General features: G+C 42.8%; 1 protein-coding gene across 1 annotated transcript in view; it reads left to right on the forward strand.

Annotated features, from left to right (window-relative positions):
- Positions 1 to 24,690, forward strand: part of Tmem178b (transmembrane protein 178B) — a 346,914-nt gene that overhangs the window by 133,418 nt on the left and 188,806 nt on the right. The gene's annotated exons all lie outside the window — the stretch shown is intronic.

Genomic DNA, 24,690 nt, shown 5'->3' on the forward strand with positions numbered 1-24,690 from the left:
AATTGATTGGATTGTATTTTCACCCCCCAAGGAGAACACTATTAGAAGGCAGTTAAACTGTCCCTGCCTTTAGAAACACCAGGATGAGTTTTCCAGGCTCAAGCGCACAGCCCAGAGCACCATTTGGCCATCGTTCATACGAAGCAGTGCTCCCTTGTCCTCCACTGCTCTGGGTCTGTTTGTGTTCTTTTTGCTTCACTGTCTCTGTCTCTCTCCTCCTTTGGAAGTTGGGTGCTGGCCAAGCTGCACTTCTGGACTTTCTGCCTCAGCGGCTCTTCCTGGTGGGGCAGCCAGCAGAAGCCCTGCCCAGGAGTGGAGAACACTGTCACTTGTGGGCTCCCTTTTGATCTGAAGAAGTTTCGTATTTCCTGGTTCCTCTTAGCCAGGAGCCAGCATTGCGTGTTCATTAGACTTTATTAGGCTCCTCCGCTACCAAGGCTCCAGCAAAACCTGGGGGGCTGTGGTGATGTTGGTTTCTAGCAGACCTTTTAAGAGTAGCAACGCTGTCCAAGAGAACATGTGAGCTCCAGATTTAACTGAAAATTTTCTAGCGGCCCCATTAAAAGTAAAAAGGTATTACACTTAATAATGCATTTTATTCAACTCTCTATATAAAAAGGATTGGTTCAACAGTTAATCAAGGTAAAAATTACTGGTGAGATCTATTACATTCTCTTTTGGTGAAAGTCTTCAAAATCTGGTGGTATTTTACATTTAAAGCACAGCTGAATTGGATGCAAATGTTTCATCAGACATGCTTGATCTGTATTTAGAGTTCATAAAACTTAACATTGGAAATGTAAATCTACATATCCAAGTTGTTCCAAAAGTATTTAAAAGTTTTTCAATAACTATACTGAGTACCAAAAAAAACCACACCAGTTTTCTTTAATATTCACATACATATTAATAAAACTAGTCTACCTGTTTAGAAGAATTGATTTGACATTGAAGCACAATAAAAAATAAAGTCATGCTCAGTGGGAAAAGACTTTATACCGCTTTAATTTTAAAATTTAAATTTATGTTTAATTAAAATTTTAAAAATTCACTTTCTCATTCATAGTTCAACTACTATATAGCCACATGGGACTTCTTTGGAATATTTTAAAGTAGTGTTAAATAGAAAAGAATTCAATATAAACAGAACAGCACTTTTGATCTGCTAACAATATTTCTCTATATGATTAGTTTTAAGGAGTGTGTGTGTGTGTGTGTGTGTAAGTGTGTGTGTGTGTTCATATTTGCACTTCTGCTAGCAGCCTTTCTGAGTCCTTGTTTGTTTTTCTGTCTTTTATATATATATATATATATATATATATATATATATATATATATATATATATATATATATATATATTTTAGGTGTAGATGGACACAACACAGTGCTTTCATTCTTTTGTGGTTCTGAGAATCGAACCCTGGTCCTGCCCATGCTAGGGGAGCCCTCTACCCCTGAGCCACAATCCCAGCCCAGGTTTCTGTCTCTTGATTGTGATGAATCTTGTAACCCACTTTCCTTTTCTCCCTCCCTTCCCCTCTTTCTCCCCTCCCCTCCCCTTCTCTTTCCTTCTCTCTCTCATTTTTTTTTTTTTTTTTGTGGTACTGGGGATTGAACTCAGGGGTGCTCTACCAGTGAGTGACACTTCAACTCTTTTAATTTTTAATTTAGACAGGGTCTTACTAAGTTGCTGAGGCTGGCCTCAACTTGCTGTCCTCCTGCCTGGGTCTCCAGAGCCTCTGGGATCACAGGCATGTGCCTTGTACCCAGCTTGCCGCCTTCCTTTCTGAGGTCACTTTCCCCTTCACCTTCCTTTTAACCTTGCAACTTCCTTTTCCTCCTTTCACATCTGGCTTTCTTTATGAACTAACCCCAGTCTGTATTTTTAAAAATGGTTCTTTTTTAATATCAGATATACTTGATGCATTTTAAATGTTGAATTCCCGATACTAAACAAAGAGAGTCAGTTTAGACTTTTCACTCAGTCTAAAGTAGAATTCATACCACCTAAACAACCAAACGTGTGTGACCCTGGATTGATTTCCTTTGCTTTCGGGTCCCTGACAGATGAAGGGGAAAATGTCCCTGCTGTTGAATCCGGGGAGGTCAGCTGGGGACTCTGGCATTTTGCTGAGCGGGTTGCAGGGCCGTCACTTGTTTTGGTGTCAGACTCTAACAATTAGCTTCTGTTTGGAGATTTCCAAGATCCCGGCAGGACCAGGGTTCGATTCTCAGAACCACAAAAGAATGAAAGCACTGTGTTGTGTCCATCTACCCCTTGCAAGAACAAGATCTGAGTTCTTGTTCTTGCAAGGGGTAGAGGAAGTCACTTCTCCCTCTTCTTGGTGGGGTTATGGCTGCTCTGGGAGGTAGCAAAAAAGCATTTTAGCAGAGGAGGTGAGGTGCTATGAGGCTGGGGGAGAGTCAGCCAGGCTGGGTGGCATCACGGATGGCAGCTGGAGGTGGGGAGGGGTGGGAGTGAGGCAGAGGCCTAGGTTAAGTTGGGCCAGTAGAGGTAGGACCCTGGGAAAGTGACTGTCCCCACCAGGTCCCACCTTACTTTCTCCTGGTCCAGTCAAGTACACTGTGTACGTTTTCTCTACTGTGCTGGACTCAGATCCGTGTGTCAGAACTGCCATTCCCATTGCCAGGAAGGCACCCAGGGAAGGAAACAGTAGTTAGTGAACTTCCATGTTCCATTTTCAGTTAACAAATAGTTCTAGTCTGTATGAGTCTGTTTGGCTTGATCTGCCAAGACCCAAAAGTACCTGCCATTAAGTGCCCACGTGTATTCAAGTTCTCTAGAATACCTGAGCCAGTTAGGACCTGTTAATGCTGTTAGCTTTCCATAAAACTGGTAGGAGAGGCCAAAGTGGGGCTATGGATATTGGGGAAGCATTGTGTGCATGTGTGTGTGTGTGTGTGTGTGTGTGTGTGTGTGTGTGTGTTTTCAGTACCAGAGATTGACTCTAGGAGAGTTTACCCCTGATTTACATCTCTGGCCCTTTTAATTTTGACACAGGGTCTCCTAAGTTTGCTGAGGCTGGTCTTGAACTTGGCAATCCTCCTGCCTCAGCCTCCCGAGTAGCTGGGGTAACAGGCATGCACCACTGTGCCTAGCCTGTGTGATTCCATCTCACTCAGTTTACCAAGTATTTATCATTGCTTTATCCAAGCTTTTAGTTTTAGGCTCTTGTTCTGAACAGGTGTCACAATAGCCATCTTACCTAGGTCAGCTCTTTCACTATGTGCTAGAGTTGGTGAGTCCTTAAAAAAAAACACAACACAGTGCCTGTTAACCAGAAGCTTGCCAGTATATACATATGTAAAATAACTCGCAATGTATATTTTCACAAAAGATTCTTTAAGAAATATCTTTGGGTACCAGCCCAAGGCAATATTTTATTAAGTTCCCAAATGATAATATGGTGAATAAAGGCCCCCAACATTCAGTGAAGGGAGACAAGAGACAATTTCAACTCAAGAGCTGAAATTGAGCCTTAAAGACAGTCATCATTGGGATAAATGGAGAAGGAGGGAGATAGCATTTTGAGTAAGAATAATATGGGCTAACACTTTGGTTCTGGTTGGCCACCAAGGGCATGGAAAATAAAAGACACACATATTGAGTGAGCAAATGAATGACTCCAGACTTTCAAGTCTAGGGATCAGAAACAAGGGAGGCTGTTAGAAGGAGCAGTGAGAATAGAGATAATGAGTCAATTGGGGCAGGTAGGGCTTGTGATGATGAGGTTAGATGCTCTGGGCTCCTTAACTGGACTGTGATGAAGAACTGAGTGAGGGGAGTTGTAGAATAGAGGGGATCACAGAGTGAGGGCCAGAATGGCTTATGTGCACACAGGCTGCCCTGTGGGAAAGAGGTCAGCAAAGGGCACAAGAAGGATTGGCCAGAGAGGTTGGAGGAAAGGAAAGAAGTATCATGTAGAGGGGTCTGGCAGGACCAGTTCTCCATGTGGGCAGCTTGCTGGGGAAGAGAGGAAAACCAGAAGCATAGAAAGGCCCAAAGCAGAGCCCAGTTTGCTTCTGCAGGAGTAGGAAAGGACATTTGTGGATCAAGATGTGTTTATGTTATACTTACAGATAATCTTGCTCAGAGGCTGGATGTTAAACTTTTGCTATAGAGGTTGGGTCTTCTTTTGAGAACACTCTACAAAATAGAAAAATACCACACACACACACACACACACACACACGCACACACACACACACACACTCACACGCACACAAAAGTGTCTGAGAGCCTATTGAGTTTCTAGCAAGGAGAGAGATCATCAAGATCTCAGAATGGCTTCCTTTCCCTTGGAGGATCCTCTTCTGCAAACTCTCATTTCTGTAATAATGCTCATATGTTTTCCCTTGCCCTCAAGCTCAAGTGCAGCCACGTTGTGTATATAAGCCAGCTCCCGTGTTGGAGCTCCGTGTGGTTTAGGAATGTCTATACATTTTCCCACTGAAATAGGGACAGAAGAATCAGCATGCGGTGAGTAGGTGTGCTTCCAGACCTTTCCTGTTTAAGTTACTTTTTTTTTTTTTTTTGTCGCGATGACCAAAAGACCTGACAAGAACAATATGAGAGGAGAAGTTTATCTGGGGGCTCATGGTCTCAGATATCTCAATCCACAGATGGCTGACCTCATTCTCCCAGACCTGGGGTGAGGCAGAATATTATGGTGGAAGAGTGTGGTAGAGGAAATCGACTGGGGATTTGGCACCAGGAAGCAGAAAGAGACTAAGCTCAGTTCACAAAATATCTACCCCAAAAGTCTCATCCCCAGTGACCTGCCTCCTCCAGCCACACCCTATCTTCCTGAAGTTACCCCCCTGTTAATCCCTATCAGGGGATTAATGCACTGATTAGGTTAAAGCTCTCATAGCCCAATCATTTCACCTCTAACCTTTCTTGCATTGTCCCACACATGAGCTTTTGGGCAACACCTACTATCTAAATCATAACATTTCCCGAATCCCATGTTCTTTGCTTTGTAAAAATTATCCTCTGAATTTCATTATGATCCATGATAGAAAATACTATATGAACACAGATATAAATCTACTTGTCACATAGATAAGCACTATTTGGATCACACTCCAGAAACCATCACTAGAAATGATTTTAGGGGTAAGGATAGAAATAATAATTTGGCAATTTTTTGTTTGTTTGTTTTCTGAATTCTGATTAGACCTATAATTTCTGGAGATATCTGTGGACTTAGTCATAGCATGTTTAGCTTAGGCCTAACACAATTAGATCCTGTCCAAATCTGTCTCTGGGGAAATGATTCTGAGTAAGATTCAGATCTCTTCCAAGTCCTGGACAGCTACAGAAGAAAACAGCAAATTGGGTTCACTTTTGTTGATATTCATCCCAATGGAGCTATGCTTATTTTAATTCAAATCAAATCATATTATCAAATATTTATTATTCCCTGAGTAAAATGGAATTGAAAAAATTCTTGCAGGGTAATGACCCATTTCCCCACATCGATGCAAGTGGCAAATCTTTCACTCATAATTCCTTTCTTTCTTAGACTGTATGCATTGTGAGGTGTTTTTGAAACTAGAAAAGGATATTTGGAATGGTAGCCATTCTACAGGAAGTTATAGGTAGGTAGATAATATCTTGAAGAAAGAATTTTGAAATCATGAATCCAGACATGTAAGGCACTTTTGCTGGCACCTACAAGCTAAGAATTCAGAGGAGGTTGAATATTATTAAGTGACACAGTGACCAAAGATGGCTTTCCGGAGGAGGTGGATCACGGTGTGGATCCTATAGGCTTAAAACTTGAAAAGATATTGAGGGTTGGAAAGATGTAGGCCAATGACCATCACCTCCATTACCAAGCATGGCTTCTTTATAGAGCTTGTTGCTCTCTGAAATAAACAGCTATTCATCTGCTTACTTCTTTTCAGATCCTCTTTGTTGCTAGAATGTGGGCACCATGAGGTCAGGGACCTTGTCTAATTCCCTGTGTGACCCTTCCCAGCATCCGGAACAAACCCTGACAGATCACCTCCCTCTCCGCCTCCCTTTCAGGGATGTATCCATCCCTGTGAAATGCACATTTGCACATTTTGCACATAATGTAGATTGGCCAAGGACCCTTCGATTGTGTTGTGTTATCATAGCAGAAGGCCACAGACTGGGTACTTGATAAAGAGAACAAATGAATTTATTTTTCACAGTCCTGGAGGCTGGAAGTCCAGTATCAAAATGCCAGCATGTGGGGAGGCCCTTGGGCTGTGTTATCCCGTGGTGTAAGAATGAGAGAGCATGTGCACACGCATGAGCACATAAAGGAGTGAGAGAGACAGGGGAAGGGAGACAGTGGAGAGAGCTCACTCGTCTCAACAGATGCATTCTTGTAGTAAGGAAGCCACACCCGTGATAGTAACACGGGGGGCAGAGCTTAGTGCCCGATCACCTCTCCCAGGTCCCATCTCTCATCAGGGCTGCACTGGGGGTTACATTTCCAACACATGAGCTCTGGAGGACACATCTACCCGAAGCACACTCCTGCACCCATACCCAGACCTATGAAAGACCCTGAAACGCCGCTAAGATCACATGTTCTGCTCAAGTGGTTTGAATCCTGCTCTCTGGAGTGCTGTATCCTTCATTTCTCTCTCTGTCGTCTGGGGAAGGGTTTTTCTTTAGAATCTTTATTCTTTTTGTCAGTGAGAAAAGGGAAAGAGGACGGGAACATGCTTTATCTGCCTTTTTGTCTCCAGTGGAGAATGCACTGGAGGAGTGATTGGGAGAGAACTTCTAGCAGCTTCTCCAGAGGGGGGAGCAGCCAATACGAGGGTGTAATCAGAAGTGTTGTTGCTATGCTGTACAGGATGTCGAGTGAGATTTGAATTGCAGACAAATGACAAATAATCCTTTAGTATATGACTCAAGTATCCTTGGGACATAGATTTTTTGGTTGTTATCTGAAATACAAGTTTACTGCATTTTCTTTTTTCTCCTCTAAATCTGGCAACCTTAATTCGGATCTCAGGACCCTCTGAAGGGTCTGCATCTGGCACCCCAGAGGCACCGTCACATGTACTAACTCAGTCCTCTGTTGACATGCATGTGACAGTGTTCTGCCTTTCCTTCCTTTTGAACCCATTTCTATAGCACACTGCGAGTTGTTTCTTAGATCATGGGAATTCTACTGTGTGCACAGAGCTGAGATCTCTTCTTTAGTGGCTTTGGAGCTTCTTCTGAGATTTCTGAGTTGCATATAATGTTGGGTATCAGTGGTTCCTTGTAGAAAAAGAGTAGAGAACAAGCCAGGCCGGAAGGGCAAGAGAGGCTTGATGCTAGAAGGACAGAAGCAAGCCCAGTTCAGGGAAGGAGCAGGCTGGACACTGGTGCCGAACTCTGCACCTCTGGTGATCACAGGGGAGGAGATGGGAAATGAGCCCCCTTGGGATGTGCCTGGCCAGGGGAAAATGGCAGGAGACTCCCACTTACAGTCCTTTCTCTGCTCTAAATGGGAAGTTCACCTTCTTCCATTCCAACCGTTGTTGATAGCATTTCAGCTTTTCCCTGGAGACGCATTTCAGAATAGCAGAATTTTAAAAAAGAAATTGCATGTGGCGGTATTAAATCTGAGACTTAACCTCCATCTAATATCATTATGATAATTCAGAGGCAGGCTCCAGTGGAAGTTATGAATTCAACATAGGTGTGTTAGTCAGCTTTTCACTTCTGTGGCGAATACCTGAGAAACTCGGTAGAAACGAGGAAACGCTTTATTTTGGATCATGGTTTCAGTCCGTGGCCACTCGCTTTGGTTCTTTGAGGCAGAACATCATGGTAGAGAGCACGTGGAGCAGGGCTGCTCACCTCATGGCAGGAGTCTGAGAAAAAAAAGAGGAAGCGTGAGCAAGATCAACCCAGGGCATGCCCCCTGGGGCCTACTTCCTCCAAGTAGGCCCACCTCCCACAGTCTCCACCACCTCCCAATAGTGCATTCAATTAGGAACCCATCAATCGATGACTCCATCGATGAGATCAGAATCCTCGTGATTCAATCACTCCCACAAGCCTCGCCCCTGGACATTGCTGTGTTAGGGAACCAAGCCTTCAGCACACAAGCCTTTCAGGGACATTTCAGGCTTTAACAACACATGTTCTAGGGCTGGGGCTGGGGCTCAGTGGTAGAGTGCTTGCCTAGCATGCACGAGGCACTGGGTTTGACTCTCAGCACCACATATAAATAAATAAAATAAAAGTCCATCAGCAACTAAGAAAGAAACAAACAAGAACAACACATGTTCTTTGCTTTAAGGAAGCAAAATTTAAACTTATCAGAACTCTCTTAGTTTTTCCTTTTTTTTTTTTCTTTCTGTTGCTATGATAGAATACCTAAAACTGGATAATTTACAAAGAAAAGAGATTTGGGGCTGGGGTTGTGCCTCAGCGGTAGAGCGCTCGCCTCACACGTGTGAGGCCCTGGGTTCGATCCTCAGCACCACATAAAAATAAATAAATAAAATAAAGGTATTGGGTCCAACTACAACTAAAAAATAAAATTTAAAAAAAAAGAGATTTATTTTGGCTTACAGTTCTGGAGGCTGAGGAGTTCAAGACCATGCTGTCGGCATCTTCTCAGCTTCTAGTGAGGGCCTCGTGCTGCATCCACTCACGGTGGGAAGCAGAAAGGCATGAGGCAGTGTGTGGACGAGTAAAACATGAGGGCTGGGATGGAGGGCAGCCTCCCTGTCCCTTATAGAAAAAGAGTGGAGCACAAGCCACGCTGGAAGGGCACGAGTAGCTACAGTCGCAGTAACTGGCCTAGTCCTGGGAGAGTGGAAACCCACTCATGGGAGAAACCCCCTTCATGAGGGTTCACCCCCATGACCTTGACATCTCCCACTAGGCCTCACCCACACTGCCTCGTTGAGCAACAAGCCACAACATGAGTCGTGTTGGGCAGAGCATACTCAAATCATCGCAGGAACCAATGCCACGGGAATTCTTTTTAAAGAAATAAAACTCCCCAAATTAAAGACTTTTCAAGCCCAAACACTTAACAGTTGGTAAGATACTAGTAGTTACTATGCATTGAGCAACCACTGTATGTCTAGCATTTTACACTGGATCTGTTCATTGCCTTCAACCTTCTTAAGCACTCTGCAAGATGCTGCTGCTAGCTGGCCAGTGGTACACAACTTCTCTGTGGAAACTGACTTTGAGGAGTCGCTTGGACAAGTGAGCTTCCAAGTAAGTCACTTGCACAGCACGCATGTGCTTGTTTCCTGACTCTTCATACAAACCCTAGGAGGAGGTCCTCTCATTCCCATCCCATGTAATTGAAGAGAAAATTGAAAACCAGGGAAGTTAAATAACTTGTTAAGGTCACTCAGCTGAGTGGCAGAGGAAGGATTTAAACTAAGCAGTCTAGCTCCAGAAATAGTGCTCTTTCCCACTGCAGTGTACCCCTGCTTGCATAACTGGGATGGGACCAGAAGGTAATGTATCGCTAAGGAGGAAAAACGTGATGGAGTAGAGAGAGCCACTTCATTCCAGAAACTCAAAGGAAAGTGTAGAATGAAGTGTTTGTCGTACGCGTGGGCAAAGTGGGAGCTCTGCCCTGGCCTTCCTTTAATCTCCTTGAGGCATCTTGACATTTATCACAATCAGCCTCTCCCAGCAAGAGGCTCCTGCTGAGCACCTGGCCGCACTGGGCTCTTCCCTCATCCCCCCTCCTCAAGATGCATTGAATCAGTTTTTCTGTCCTCATTACTTTTACTGTTCCCACCAAGTGGAGCCCGTATCAGCCCCATCCCATCATTCCCGCCAGCCTTTTTCACATCCCACAGGGTCCAATATATCATACAGCACCTCACTCTAAAGCGTTTCTCAGAACTCCAAGCTCCCTCCCTGGGCCTTGACTTTGCATTCACCTCTGTTTCCCTCAAGGCTCAGCTGGGTTCTATGGGACTTAGAACTTGGTTTAGCTTAACACACTTTCTTTAGGCCGGCTCTTGCTTAGGCCCTGAGGACACAGTGATGGGTAAGAGAAGCCCTTCATCTCAGAGGCTCACAGTCTAACTGGTATGAGGTCTTTGATTCCTTAGGGGGATGCAGTCTTTTTGGCAGAAACTTCTATACCAGAGGTGAAAACACTCAAATGATCAACATGCCTACAAGAGTCAGAAAAGTGCCTTCAAAAACGGCAGACAGAAGGACCTGGGTAATGCACGTGGACAGATGTGCAGAGAAACATAGAATATGTGCCTCTGAGGATGGGCCACAGAGAGGCCATGCACTGCACAGGGCTGAGGGGCACAAGAAGTGAGGGAAGAGCAAGGCGCTCTCAGGGCCTCCAGAGCTCCGCAGTTGCAAACGTCGCAATTAACACTTTTTGCCAGGACCTGCTGGGTGCATGATGCGGAGTCCCCAGGTGACTAAGTTAGCCCTCAAGATTCCTGCACAAATAAAAATTGTCAACCCATTAGGCCATAATTATTAAGTAAAATTATGACACTAATAACTCCATAGTAAACTGATAAGACAAAATTTGAGCCTTTATTACCCAGGTATATTTTATCCGTCCTGCATGGTACTTAACTGTTTGTCATGGTGTGTCCTAACCCAGGGCCCTCTGTCCAAGCTTAACAGGCTGTCATTTCTTTAACTTAGTAGTCGCCTTGGCCTTTAAACTGTATTTTCTCTTTAGATACTCCCCTGGCTTTTCACCTGTACCTCACCAGTCACATAAGGGAAAACACATTTTAGTGTTCCTGGGGGACAAGGGAAATCATGTCTCTGAGATTGTATTCAACATTTGTCTCATCACTTATTTTTTTTTTCTCCTTAAAAGAGTGATTTCCCTCAGCTCTCTACTTGCTTCAGGTTTAAAACTATGGGATTCTACTACTTGGTAGTATACCTTCCCAAACTGCTTTGAGATAACAAGATAAATATTTTATTGTAAAATTATAGAACTGAAGTTGGAAATAATTCATGAGACAAGGGAAAAGCAGAAGGCCTTTTTGTTAGAGGTAAGGGGTGTGACCCTCTAGGCCATAGGAATCTTTCCCTGCTATTTGGCAGGGGACAGTCACCAGTCCACAGATGAAAAGGGTGCAAGGTCCTGGGAGCTTTGTGATGGCAGGGCTGTCTATGACATTTAGGACTGGACCTTTAGTCCCTTTCTGTCACTTTGGGGGGTCTGAACCCTCTCTCCTGCACACACAGCCGCAGGGGTTCTGGAGTCTATGATACCTCTTCTTTTAATAGACCCAGATTTGCTGTTTTCAAAAGGACCATGGGTCACATGGAATTCTGGACTCTGATGGCTAAAGGGAAGCTAGTCAAGAGGTGAAAGTAGCTCTGGTGACAAAATTGTTGAGATGCAAGAGATGAGACTTCCTTTGGCCCATGGATTTGATATCTACCTAGATGTTGGAGCTGGTAAACAGACTGTTTCATAGATTGAAGAATGTCTGCTTAAAGCCTTGTGACAACTAAAGCCTTGTGATAGCTAAAGTGTCATTGCTAATTATCCGTATCTCCTAGATATGGATACTCCTCAGATCTACATCACTTCTAGGATAAACCGGCTCACAGGATGTGAAAACTGAAAGAGACCATAGACACCATCTAGTAGAGTCTCTTTCCTAAACGTCTAGCTGTGTCGAGGGCTGTCCAGACTCAAGTCAGTAGTGGTGAGCGGGACCCAAGCGTCTGGGCCCTGAGTCCAGGACTCTTTGTTGGTTTTGCTGCATTTGCCTCGGCTCTGTACTCCTGTGTCTGGGGGACTGCCTTGCTTGATCTCCCCTCTGTGTGCCTTCCACTGGGTTTGGTCCTTGAGGGGCACCACCAGAGGACCAGAAGACAGGCGAAGGAGATGGTCATCTTTATCTGTGCCCCTCTGCTTAGTGTGGCAGTGCTGTGCTCCTGAGGCGGGGCCTCTACTGCAGCTTTGGTCTTGCCAGGCTTTGGGCACACACCATTTCTCCTCTGTTCCTCAAGGCCAGAAGCAGGAACAGATCTTCCTTTTTACCAAAACCTGGGTACTTTGCCTCCCTTATGGATTCCTTTGATTCTGCACCAGTCTGCATGGCTTCTTCTTTACATTCTTTCAGTTAACTCTCTGTACTTCATGATCCTAACTGACAAACGCTCTTCCTTCTCCAATAACACATTTATTAGCTGAGCTCCTATTTTTCTATTTTCATTTCAGATACTTATTTTTCTTTCATTTTTGAAGACTCTCCAATGAACAGTGGTTCCCAAACTGGGAATCCATAATCCCACCCTGAACAGAAAAAAGGGCCTCCTTCTAGAATTAGGCCTATCTTTGTACCCGAGCACAAAGCTTCAACTCTTTTGGAAAAGGAAATTATGCCTCCCTGTTCCTGTTCCTTACTCTCTTCCCCCATTCCAAATTTTTATTTATGGTTGGCTTTTTGCTTTTCAAAAAGATTTCCCAAAGGGGGCTTACCTGGACTCTTAGGAAAATAGAAAAGAGTGTTCTCCATGGAAAAGAAAGTTTTCTTTGTTTCTTCAGAAAGAAATAACCAGTTTCTCTCTTGCTTGGATGGCTTCTCAAGGTAGGTAATCCCACCAAAGCACACAGGCAGTATGGGTGGGCAATAGGCAATGAGATTTCTTTCTTTTCTTCTTCTTCTTCATTTTTTTTTTTTTTTTTTTTTGGTACTGGAAATTGAACCCAGAGGCCCTTACCCATTGAGCCACATCTCCAGCCCTTTTGTATATTTTATTTAGAGACAGAGTCTTGCTGAGTTGCTTAGGGCCTTGCTCAGGTTCTGAGCCTGTCTTTGAATTCACAATCCTCCTGCTTCAGCCTCTCAGCCGCTGGGATTACAGGCGTGTGCCACCGCCTCAGCCAAGCAAAGTCTTTTGGAGATAAGCCCCTACAGGTGATGTCAAGGAGACTGCCTGAGTACCAGGCACTCCATCACTGAGATGACTGCCGCTGCCTGCAGGTACTACCTCGAGGTCCCCCAGAGAGGCCACTCAACTCCCCTTGTCTTTTTTCAAGCTTGTTTACTGCAAGCAGAATTGAAAAGGAGTGATATCGGGTAGTGATCTTCAGTAGGCACAGTCCTTAGACTCCAGAATCTAAGGAAAGGTGACCCAATTTTAACAGCAGCTGATAAATCACAATGTAGATTGACAAAATATATGAATCAGAGTGCAGTCTTTCTCCATATGAAACAATTTTTCACTTTATTATATGAAAAGTTTCTTATCTCCCCGAGTGTTTCAAACCACAGATTCTCAGTAGAGATGAGAGAAACTTAAAAGTTCGCCTATTAGGGTACACGGTCTTTTGAAATGCAACCCTGAAAGAGAGAAGTAACTATGTGGTCAACGGGAAGACAGGATTTTATATACAAAGGCTTATTTTACACTCAGTTTTCAGGAGCTTAATGTCAGGCTCCGCCTGCTTTTTTCATTTTTCTCTGTTCTTATCAGGGTCTCTAGTAGGAGGAGGACAATCTCAGAATAAAGAGCAGTTATAAAACTTTGCTCAATGGAAAAATCCAGCACATTGTTCTTATTATTTTTCTCCCCTGCCCCTACCCCCAGGGTGAGGGGAAAACTTGATCAGATACCTGCATGGATCTGAAGACTGGCATTTGGGGATTTAACTAAAGCAAAGGTTTTGAACAAACCAGTCATTGAGGAAGCTGGGGTCTCTGCTGATATTACTTACATTTCCTCTGCCTGGGGATGAGATGGGCCAGCTCTTCATTCATTCATCCATCCACTTAGCCATTCATGTATTCATTCAGTGAATATTCAATAAGTACCTACCTGTTTTAGGGTTTATTCTGAATGTTGGGGGTTCTGCTGTGAACAAAATAGACATTTTTAGCTTTCCTATGTTCCAATGGAAATAGAAGACCAAAATCAAGTAAAAAATTAATTAAAGGAGTAATAGGGTTCTGGAAAAAAAAAACTAAAAGTTTATTCACAATTGATAGAAAAACCTTCTCAGCTGAGTTGAGGGAAACCAAATGGGTTTTGATAGAAGAACCTTCCAGGTAGAGCAAAGAGCAAGGGCAAGGCCCTCAGGCAGGAGGTGCTTGGAATATGCAGTAACTCCAGGGAGACTAATGTGGCTGGAGTGCAGTGGCTGAAGGGGACAGAAGAAAGGAGCAGGTTTGTTGGGGTAGCCATGGTCAAGATCATGTAACCTTATGCCAAGGTCAGCCTTCATGAGCATTTCAATTGTGATGGGAAAGACCTGGAGAGTTTTGCATGAGGAGTTGACATCAATGCCTAAAAGTCCTACTCTGACCACTAGGAGGAGAAGTGAAGAAAGAGGGATAGTCAGTTGGGAGCTACTGTACTTAGCCAGGTGAGAGACGGTGGTGATTTGGATCAGGCCATAGTGGAAATGCTAAAAAGAAGTTGGATTGGGGATGCATTTTCAAGATATTGCTAACAGGATTGGATATGAGGTATGGAAAAGGGATGCTAGTTTCTGAGATGTGCAACACTAAGAAATGCCTTTTTGACATCCAGATGAAGATTCTGAGTGTAGATGAGCCACACCGTGAGTCAGTAGTGTGGCATGGTGTTTGGTAGTAGTACTGGTGCTGGTTGAGATCCCCTAGGAAGGGAGGTATTATGGTTTGGATATGAAATGTCCCCCCAAAACTCTTGTGTTAATGCAGGAGGAAAAACAATTAGATTATGAGAGCTATAAACGATTAGATTGTGAGAGCTGTCCCCCAGCCAGTGGATTCATTGGTTTGAGGGATTGATAATCTGAATGGATTATTGGGTGATAACTGTACACAGATAAGCCTTTCTTCCTTTAGGTTGTTCTTGTTGGGTATTTTGTTTATAATGATGGAAAACTGACTGTCTCAGGAAGGTACCAACAGAAACAGTCCAGAGACTGAGATGCAGGACACCCCAACTTAGAGTCCCAGAAATGGGAAGAATCCAAGAAAAGGGACCAGGAAGGATCCAGTGATACAGGAGGAGAACCAGGACATTGATGGTGCAGAAGCCAAGGAAAGAAGGCATTTCAAGAAGGATGGAGGGGATGACTGTTTCAAATGGACAGAACCGCTGGGAAAGATGGAAATTCAGGACCAGAGAATTCAGCCCCAGTGAATACTCTCCTGATGACCATGGAAGTAAGCCCCACACTCCCTTGCTTCCTGGTACCACCTTCAGTTTCAGGGCACACTGTACTCTAAATACCTCTCGCTATAGAAGGTGACCAAACATGTGTAGGATTTGTGTTCCTGAATATCCGGGTTCAACTTACATGGTGTTTCTCAGGAACATCTCTTGGGACATGTTGAGGTTCTGCAGTTTGCTTCTTTGGAACAACCAAATGACTGTTGAAGTCTTAAAATCCTGTCCCCAGATCACTTTATAGTTATTCCAATTCTGATGCAAAAGCTCTTTCTCGGTTTCCCCTTTAGTCCCTCAGCTCCTGATAGGTGTGCTCTAGGAACAGCAAAGCCAGAGCTGGAAAAGCAAGTCCGCTGGGCAGGATGTTCTATTCGTGCCTAAGAAAGTTAGGGGAAGTCCTTGGTTCCAAGGCTTCTTGTCCTGTGCTGGGTTTGGGAGCCTGGTGGGTAGTATTTTCCATATTTTTATTTTCAATATGTTTATGTCTTTGAATCTAAGGTATATCTTTTATAAACAATATATAGTTAGATCCTTTTAAAAATTTAGTCTGTATCTGCCTTTTGATTGCAATTTTTCATCAATTCACATTGCATGTAAACATTGATATGGTTGATTTATGGTTGCCATTGTGCTATTTCTTTTCTATATGTCTCCTATCATTTTTATTTCTCTGTCCGTCATTTTTGTCCCTTTTGTGTGTGTGTGTGTGTGTGTTTGTAGATTTTTTTTTTTTTAATTCTGGGGATTGGATCCAGGAGCACTTAACCACGGAACTGCATCCCTAGCCCTTTTTAATATTTTATTTAGAGAAAGGGTCTTGTTAAGTTGCTTAGGGCTTCTCTAAGTTGCTAAGGCTGGCTTTGAACTCAAGATCCTCCTGCCTCTGCCTCTAGAGTGGCTGGAATTATAGGCATGGGCCACCATGCCCAGCTAAGTAGATTTTTTAAAAATATTTATTTTATAGGTGTAGATGGACACAACACAATGCCTTTATTTTATTTTTTATATGGTGCTGAGGATCGAACCCAGGTCCTGCCCATGCTAGGCGAGCGCTCTACCGCTGAGTCACAATCCCAGCCCCAAAGTAGATTTTTTTAATGTCCCATTTTAATTCCTTTCAAAAAACATTTCTGTATCTTCCTGTGTTATTTTCTTAGTGGTTTCTCTAGAGATTACATTATGATCTTGAATTTATCATAATCTACATAAAATTAATACTGATTTAATTTTGGTAAAATGGAGGCACTTTGTGCCAATAAAACTCCATTTTTTTCCTCTCTCCTTTGTTATTATCGTCATATATATTCCATAGTCACATTTTTTAAACCCACATAGTTTTTATTATTTAATAAATCTTATGCCTTTAAAACCTATTAAGAAAAGACAGACAGTTAAAACAGTAGTCATATTTACTTATGCATTTACCTTTATGTGCTCTTTTTTCTTAATGTGGATTCGAGTTATATTCAATAGTATCATTCCCTTTTAGTCAAGAGGACTTCTATTGTTTCCTGTAAGGCAGGGTTGATGCAGTGAAATCTTTGTTTAAATTATCTGGAAATGTCTTTATTTTGCCTTCAAGTTTGAAAGATAGTTTTGCTGGATATAGAATTCTTCATTAAAAGGTTGTATTTTTTTTTCATTTAGTATTTTGAATATGTCATTCCATTGCCTTCTGATCTCTGCTGTTTCTGATAAGAAGTTCACTGTTGATCAGATTATTGTTCCCTATATATGATGAGTCATTTTTCTCTTGTTGCTTTCAAGATTTTATCTGTGACTTTCAGCACTTTGACTTTAATGAGTCTGATTGTGAACCTTCTTGTGTTTATCTGACTTGGAATTCATTGAGCTTCTTGAATGTTGTGTTCAATGTTTTCCATCAAATTTTTGAGGCTTTGGCCATTAGTTCTTCAGATATTCTTTTCTGTTTCTTTCTCTGGAACCCCCCTTACATGCGTGCTTGATGGTATCCCACCCATGTTTGAGGCTCTCTTCATTTATATTTATTTCCCTTTTTTTAAAAAAAAATTTATTTTTTAGTTATAGTTGGACACAATACCTTTATTTCACTTATTTATTTTTACGTGGTGATGAGGATTGAACCCAGGGTCTTGCACGTGTAAGGCAAGCGTTCTACCTCTGAGCCACAACCCCAGCCCCAATATATTTATTTCTCTTAATCTTTAGATTGGATGTTTCTATTATCCTAATCTCTAAATTTGCTAATTCTTTCTCTGCCATCTCAAATATTCTTTACATTTTCTGGTGAAATTTTACTTGTTATTGTATCTTTCAATCCCAGAAACCCCTTTAGAAAATATTTTCTGTTGTTACTATCTGATGAGTCATAGTTGTCATATTTAAAAAATTTTCTTAGGCATGGTTTACATTTATTCTTTGAACACATTTAAAATAGTCACTTTGATCTGGTAATTCCAACATCTGAGCCTCCCTGGAGACACTTTACATTGACTATGTTTCCCCAAAGTATATGTCACATTTTCCTATTTTTTGCATGTCTCATGATTTTTGATGAAAACTAGAGAATTTGGAAAACGTAGCACCTCTGGGCTCTGGTTTTCCCCTGGAGTGGTGGTTGTTGCTTTTTGTTTGTTTGGTAACTTGTCTGGGCTATCTGTCTCTCCCACAATATATAGCTGCTGATATCTCTTCTCATTTTTTTTTTTACTTGAATTCTCACTTTAATTTTTAAGTCTAGTTTTCTAGGGGTTGCCTCTGGATTGGCACAGCCTATTGATAAACCAAAGATTGATCAGAGTTTGTCCTCAACTCCTCGATGAGATAAAGCTTCCATCCTTTGCTAAAAATTAGCATGTAGATTGGGGCATACACTTTATGAGTCTCCACAGCTTTAACTTTCCCATAGGCCCTTTTGTGCCTCTTCTGTATGGGTACAGGCCTCACACTCAGCCAGGGATATGTAGACAGCTAGGCTCTCTCTGAACTCTCCTGGGCTCGTGTGTAGGCTTGCAAATGCATACAGCCTTTTAGACCATGAGGGTTATATGGGCACATACTAAGAATCCACCATCAATGCTTTATTCTCTAGACCTCTTTGCTTTATTTCTAGCTTGATTTAATTGCTTGCCTCAACCAGGATAGCAACTTCAGGCTACCTTAAATATTGACTTTCCTCATTTGTCACCAAGATTACTATAGTTATGGACAATCTTCAAGGGATGGTGTGAGTGTGTGTGTGTGTGTGTGTGTGTGTGTGTATGTGTGTGCATGTATGTGCATGTGTGTGCATGTATGTACATGCTCGTGTCTTGTAACTCTATACCCCATGAAGTCAGTCACTTCCATCAGACAAACTGATGATTTTCCTATCTTGTCCTACTTTAATAGAAATGCTGCATCTTTGGATCTAGAGGCAGGAATGGGACCATCCCCAGGCCAACACCTGGATGTCTCCCATGGTTCTGGTGTTGTTTTTTTATTTTTATTCTTTTTAGTGATACATGAAAGTTGAGTATAATTTGACTTATTTATATAAACGTGGAGTATGTCTTATTCTAATCAGGATCCCAGTCTTGTGGTTATACATGATGTAGATTCATTGTGGTGTGTTCCTATATGTTCATAGGAAAGTTATGTCAGAATCATCCCACTGTCTTTCCTATTCCTGTCCTACCCACCTGCCCTTCATTTCCTCTTTATCTAATCCATTGAACTTCAATTCTTCCTCTCCCAAGCCCCCTTGTTGTGTGTTAGCATACACATATCAGAGAGAACATTCAATCTTTGGTTTTTTGCCTTATTTCACTTAGCATAATAGTCTCCAGATCCATCTATTTTCTGGAAAATGTCATAAAGTCATTCTTTTTATTCCATTGTGTATATATGTCACATTTTCTTTATCCATTCATCTGTTGAAGGGCACCTAGATTGGTTCCATAGCTCAGCTGTTGAGAATTGAGCTGCTATAAACATTGGTGTTGCAGCATCACTATAGTATGGTGATTTCAAGTCCTTTGGTAGAAACTGAAAAGTGGGGTAACTGGGTCAAATGGTGGTTTCATTCCAAGTTTTCTGAGGAATCTCTATTTGCAGTCCCATTAGTAATGTATGAATGAACCTTTTCCCCCGTATCCTCACCAAATTTATTGTTACTTGTATTCTTGATAATTGACGTTCTGACTGGAGTGAGATGGAATCTCAGTATAGTTTTTTTTTTTTTTGTACTGGGGATTTAACTCAGGGGCACTCGACCACTGAACCACATCCCCAGCCCATTTTGTATTTTGTTTAGAGACAGGATCTCACTGAATTGCGTAGCACCTCGCTTTTGCTGAGGCTGGCTTTGAATATGTGATCCTCCTGCCTCAGCCTCCTGAGCCACTGGGATTATAGGCATGCTCCACTATGCCCAGTTCAGTGTAGTTTTAATTCACATTTCTCTAATTTCTAGAGGTGTTGAGCACTTTTTTGCATATGTTTGTTGACCATTCATATTTCTTCTTCTGTAAAGTGCCTGTTCAGTTCCTTTGCCCATTTGTTAATTGGGTTATTTATTTATTTATTTATTTTGGTGTTAAGTTGAATATATAAGTTCTTTATATATCTTGGAGATTAATGCTCTACCTGAGCTATAGGTGGTAAAGATTTTCTCCCATTCTGTAGGCTCTCTGTTCACATTCTTGATTGTTCCCTTTGTTGTGAAGAAGGTTTTTAGTTTGATACCATCCCACTTATTGATTCTTTAAAAATTGTTTTTTGTAGTTGCAGATGGACAAACTGCCTTTATTTGTTTTTATTTTTATGTGGTGCTGAGGATTGAACCTAGTGCCTCATGCATGCCAGGCAAGCACTGTGCTACCACCCTAGCCCCGATTTATTGATTCTTGAATAAATGTGTGTTTTTTTTTAACTTGCTGTATGTCTTTCGTTGATGACCCAAATGCTCATACTGTTGCTGATGACCATTTTTTTCAACTGATTTTCGGGGGGAAAGGTTTGCTAAACTTCCTACTGACATTCACCTTTTGGTCATCTTTGAATCTGCCTCGACCTCATCCTTAGGAAGTAAACAACAGGAAAAAAGAATCTTCTTTTTCTATGCTTCACAGGGAAACCTGAGTCCCATCTGGGGCATCACAGAATAAGTGTGTGTGTCTTCTAGAAATATTCATTCTGCTTGAAGATTTGGAGGGAAGAATTCAATGAGTGGTAATACCTTTAAAAAACATTATTTTTCAAACTAAACACAGACATAAAGTAGAATGCAAAATTCACAGAAATACTGCAACATTTCAGGTAAAACCATAAGACTTCTGAGAAATTTTACATATAATGGTTACACTTTAGGGGCCACTATACATGTATAACTTCATTTCCAGGAGTATTTTCATTGAAAAATTACAGAAAAGCTATAGAGATTATATTTTAAAAAGTTAATAAAAGATCAGACAGGCTTTATAGGGAGAAAGCTTGGAATTTATTAAATTTTAAAAGATTATTTTTAATAATATAAATGCTTACCCTGGTTGAGATTTAGGTCATTACCCTGGTTGAGATTTAGGTCATTGACAAAGAATCGTAAATTCTCCACGCAGTTATATTCTTATATTAAAAAAGAAATCCACATCTAAGAAGATTGCTTGAAGTTAAAAAAAAAAAAAACAGAGTTGGGGCCTAAATTGAGCATAATCATTTTGTTTGGGGCACAAAGCTCGGTTTTATGGTGCTGGAGCTGGAACCCAGGGCTTTGCACATGCCAGGTAAGCTTTCTACCTCTGAGCTTCACAGGCACAAGGTCTTTGAAAACTCCGTTTGAATGACTTGTTTGTGAGTGTGTGGGGTGTGCTCTGCTGAGCTGTCATCTTCCTTCTCCCTATTGCTTCAAACTGGGCCACCTGACATGTTTAGTTTTCTTGATTGTCTCCCAACACCATTTGAATTTGCTAGAATTCTAGGTGAGGACTAGGATGAAACAGAAGTTAGAATCTTTTCAGGAAAAGTGGCCTGTGGGGGCATGGGAACTTTTGGTTGGTAGAAATGGGACTGGGCAAAGAAACTGTGGTGTGGACTGGAGTCTCCAGGGCAGGAATCTCCATCTCACGTTGCTCCAGAGCCAACACACCATCAGGACAGCGAGTCTGAGACCAAGAGAGTTTCTAGAGCGGCAAGTGAATGTGGTTATCATCAGGGATCCCAGAGACCCAGCTCCTGCTTGGCCCAGGCTGTCCCCATCACCACTCCCAGGAGTAGAACGAGGCCGGTGAGGGCACGTGTTCAGGGCTGGAGTCCCGAGGTGAAAAGGCAGGGAGACAGAACGAGGGCTGGGTCCTTAACCCTTGCAGGTACCAGTGGCCTCTGTCATGTGTTCACAGTGGAGGTGACCCACTGGGTTGTCAGCTTTTGTTGCTGTGACAGAAACACATAGTAAGAACACCTTCGAGGAGGCCTCGGCCGACTCCATTGCCGTGGACTTGAGGTGAGGCAGAACAGTGGGGCAGAAGGACACGGCAGGGGAGAGCTCTTCCCCTCGTGGCATCCAGGAAACAGACAGAGGGACCAGGGACAGGTATAGTTCCCAAGGCCACGCCCTCAGTGATGTGCAGTCCCCAGCGGCCTCCTTCTTTAAACAATGCCTAACATGTTCACCACCTCCCAGTAAGTCCGTTGAAATGATTAATCCACCATCTGTATTAATCCACCGAATTATAGGTCAGAATCCTCACAACCCAGTCTTTTCACCTCTGAACATTGTTCTTTGAAACACAGGAGCTTTTGGGGGGACATTTCGGAGCCAAACCGTGACACCCATTTTGCTCTATAAGCTTCCCTAGACGGAAACTTGTTGAACTCTCAGGCCTATTACCACGTCCAACGTAATGAGAAGTCATCCTCAGTGCCACGGGCAGCTCAGGACAGAAAAGAGCTCTGGGGACTTTGGATAGGAGAGCCATGAGGACCTGCGAGCTCATCCAGGTCTCTCCTCTACTTTACAAAGGAACTGTTCACAGCAGCTGGGTCACCCCGGGAGAGAGGATAATCGTGCCCAAACCGAACCATTTTGTAAGCCAAGGTTGTTTGCAGCACATCAGGAGCCCTGGGCCGTCTTTTAAATATATCTTCACCTAATGAATCAATTTGATTTGCATATTTCTCTTTGAGGTCAGCAAATGTCCATTTGTTCCAACTCTGATTTTGGGTGCAATCCATAGGAAATCAGAGTTCGGTGCCCTCTGCTGGCTCACAGGCTGATTCCCTGAATATTTGGGGATATTTGAGTCAAAAAACAAATTTCAAATAAAATGGAGGCAGGCCTTTGAGCTGCTTCAGAAACAAGGGAGAAAGCTCTGGCTTTTTTCTTAAAGAGGCGCAAAACCAATCCAATGGAAGCTTGAGAAAAGAAAAAAAAATGTATATGTGTCTCTCCTGGTTTCTCTTGACTACACACAATGGCAAAGCAAAAATGGAAAAGTTGAAAAAAAAAAAAAAGGTGACAGCGTTTCTATGATTCAGCTAGCAATTTGCTACGGTATCCAGGGAGACAGCTTCTCACATACATTAGCATAATGTGAAATGGCAGCTAGAACCAGAATTTACTGTCTAAGCAACTCAGCCTGAACAGCCGTTGACGACAATGCAATTTAAAGGAAATCCAAATATTAGGCTTAAGTGACTGATACAGCCCTGAAACCTCTTCATTTTAAACATATGGGGTTCAGTATGTTCCCTCAATTTACTCGCTATTCTTGGGGCAGTTGACTGGGATTCAAGGTTAACAAAGGAAGATATTGTGGTTAGTTCAGATCCAATATAGCATTCAGCCAGCCTCAGCTCACTCTAGACCCACTATCACCAAAGTACATTTTCTTTCCTTTTTGCTATTTTTGAGATTTTTCCATTTCTATTGGTACCTGAATGCTGACATTTCTTCTTCCTATATTTTCCCCATGAGTCTTGACTTAAGAATATACCTCTTTGCTTTCCAGCTATCTGGACACCAAACCATTCAAAAAAGAGCTTTGTTCCTGAGCAGAGGGGCCTAGGAACCCAGGGAAGGTGTCCTTGTACGGGCATGATTCCTGAAGATTCTGGACACTGGTGTGATGGCACCCTTGCTGACCTCTGGCTTCCCCATGCTTTACTCCGACTCCTCTTTTCTCTCCCTCTGTCCTCTGGGTTGAGGACTAAGCTCAGTGGAATGGTGGCTATAACGTTTCCCAGGCAGAGGGGATACGTGGACACAGGTGGAAGTTTCCCGTGTACAGTCTTCCACATGACGCCCCTTCCCATCTCACCACCTGTGATGTGGCAGACTTGCGAATCCCAAATGACCCTGAGGCAGGATCTCTCCCATATTGTGCATGGAGGTTAGAGGACAGAGAGAGGGCCAGGTGAGGGAAGTCCCATGTGCACACGTCAGTTCAGGGAGTGTCCGTCATGGGTGTTCCTGCCCACTCCCACCCAGGTCTTAAAGTGGATACAGAGTAACTAGGCTTTGAGGTTTGCTGTATGATGACAGGGTCTGGTCCAAAGCTGTGGTTGTTCCATCCCTACAGGGTTCCTTAGGATGTACTGGAACTTGGCTGCCTGACTGCAGAAAGTTCCCACGTCTGATACCAATTGCAAGTTCAAGAATCCCCAAGATCACTCTTACTTTCCATGATTCCCTTGAACGACTCACAGAAGGCACTGGAAGCAGTTCTGCTTATGGTTATACTTTGTTTCAGTTAAAGAGTTCAGATAATACCAGCCAAGGGAAGAGACACAAGTGAGAGGCAGAGTCCAGGAGAATTCCAAATATATAATTCCTCTCCTTTTGGAGTCATAGAAACCATACTTTCTTTTAAAAATTATTTATGTATTTATAATTTTTTAAATTGGTACATATTAACTATACTGAATAGGGGGTTTCACTGTGCAATGTCCATACATACACATAATGCAATCTGATTAATTTCACTCACCAGTACTGCCCCTTCTCCTCCCATCCTTCCTCCTCCTGATCCCCTTCCTCCACCCTAATGGTCTTCTATCTGGAAAGGCATGCTTTCTTGACATCAAAGTAAGACCATATGCATAGAGTCTTATCAACCAGGGAGGCTCACCTGAGCCTTGGTGTCTAGGTATTTTTGGGGGGGTTGGTTAGCAAGCTCCATCATGTAGGAGAGGTTGACTCCAGTCTCCAGCCCCTTCAGAGGTTGAACTGACCCAGGAAGACCAAATCCCCTACTTCACATCAGATTGCTATAATCTGCTTCATGACTCAAGGTCCCCAGACAGCCAGAGACACTCCTGTGAGGCATTTTCCTTTCAAGGACCTAGTGATGACTTCTCAGAAGCCCAAGGAAGAAGCCAAAATCTCTTGGGCAAGGTTAATGCTCTACACAGTCTCTCTCTGACTGCCTGTATCTCCTCTGGGACTTCCTCCACCAGCTGCAGGCATGTGTTCTGTCAAGGCAGGGGGTTCTGGAGTTGGTAGAGTGGAGGTGGAGGTGAGAGAACCACAAATGAGGGAGGTGGGGAGTGAGGAAAAAGCTGTCGTTAGCAAGGAAGGGAT

The sequence above is a fragment of the Ictidomys tridecemlineatus genome, chromosome 2 (assembly GCF_052094955.1).
Source record: "Ictidomys tridecemlineatus isolate mIctTri1 chromosome 2, mIctTri1.hap1, whole genome shotgun sequence".
Lineage (NCBI taxonomy): Eukaryota > Metazoa > Chordata > Mammalia > Rodentia > Sciuridae > Ictidomys > Ictidomys tridecemlineatus.